Genomic DNA, 1583 nt, shown 5'->3' with positions numbered 1-1583 from the left:
TGACTCTTATGCTGTAAAAAATCCAAGCAAGAAGTAATGAGAACTTGAATTGAAGTAATGATTGTAAATGGAGAAAAAAAGGGAATATATGGTGATATAGTAGAGACACAAATATCAAGATTGTGCATGGATTTGGATCTATGGGATGAATGAGAATAATGGAGTTTGAAAACAATGCCAAAATTTTAAAATTAAAAGAATGGAAGATGATACTCTTAAAAGCAAAAGTTCAAGAAGAATGAGTTTAAGGAGAAATTAATGAGGACTGCAATGGTGAGTTTCAGATTCTTTGGGGAATTTAGAAGTTAAACTAGGAGTGAGTTTTCTGCTTAGAAATTATAATTGAAACCCATAGACATTGATGCATTTACCAATTGTGAGGTGTAGATAAAACAAAGAAGATGGGCTATGCCAAATCCTTTGGACATATCCCTAGTTAATCACTTTGATACTGATAATGATTAAGCTAAGGAGACTGAGAAAGGGCAAACAAACAAGCATGAAGAGAAACACAACAGAGCAACATCATGGAAATATAAAAAGGAGAGATTAGCCAGAAGGAGAATATTGAAATGTCAAATGTTGCAGGAATATTAAGACAGATGATGATTTGAGGAAAAGACTTTAGATTTTACAAGTAAGAGATTATTAGTAACTTTGGAGAAAACAACTTTAATTGAAGGTGGACTCAGAAGACATGCTACATAGGGTTTAAAAGAGGATGATAGGAGAAATAGAGAAAATAATGAGTATCTGTTCAATGAGTATATCTGAGAAAAGAAGAATGTAACTGGTGATGATGGTAGAATATAGGGAGGATTTTCCTTAATCTAGAGAATTGGGGATGCTCATAAGCAGTATTTAAAAAAATAAGAAGTAATTTAAGAAGAAAAAGATATAAAATATGAAAGTGGGAGTTCAAATCTGGCCTCAGACACTCATTAATTGTCTAGCTATGTGACCTTGGACAAGTTACTTAACCTCATTGCCTTATATAAATAAAATAAAAAATAAATTGAAATTTAAAAAATGAATTAATAAATTAAAACAGAATTTGGTTTTTCTGAAAATACAAAAACAATTGGTTGATTTGATTAAAAACAGAGAAATAAGAAAAGTAATAATATATGAATATCAAAAATGAAAAGAGTGAATGAATAACTAATGAAGACTTCTTTAAAGCAATTATTTGGAGATTTTTGTCTAAATATATACCAATAAAATTGTTAATCTAAGTGAAATGAATATTTACAAAAATATGAATTATAAGAGTATCAAAGAGGAAACAGAATACTTAAAGAGCCCTATCATAAAAAAGAAATTGAACAAGGTATAAATAAGCTCCTAGGAAAAAAATCTTCAGTACCAGATGAATTCACAAGTCAATTCTATTAAATATTTATATAGCAATAAATTCTAATACTACATAAAGCATTTGAAGAAAAAAACAGTGAATATAGAGTCCTACCAAAATATTTTTATGGTATAAATACAGTTTTTATATTTAAATTTAAAAGAACAAAAATATGAATATTGAATATTGATGCAAATATTTTGAATAAACTACTAACAATTAAAAGTGC

The sequence above is a fragment of the Macrotis lagotis genome, chromosome 1, assembly GCF_037893015.1.
Source record: "Macrotis lagotis isolate mMagLag1 chromosome 1, bilby.v1.9.chrom.fasta, whole genome shotgun sequence".
Taxonomy (NCBI): Eukaryota; Metazoa; Chordata; class Mammalia; order Peramelemorphia; family Peramelidae; genus Macrotis; species Macrotis lagotis.
The sequence above is the reverse complement of the archived record's forward strand: the minus strand, read 5'-3'. Positions refer to the sequence as shown.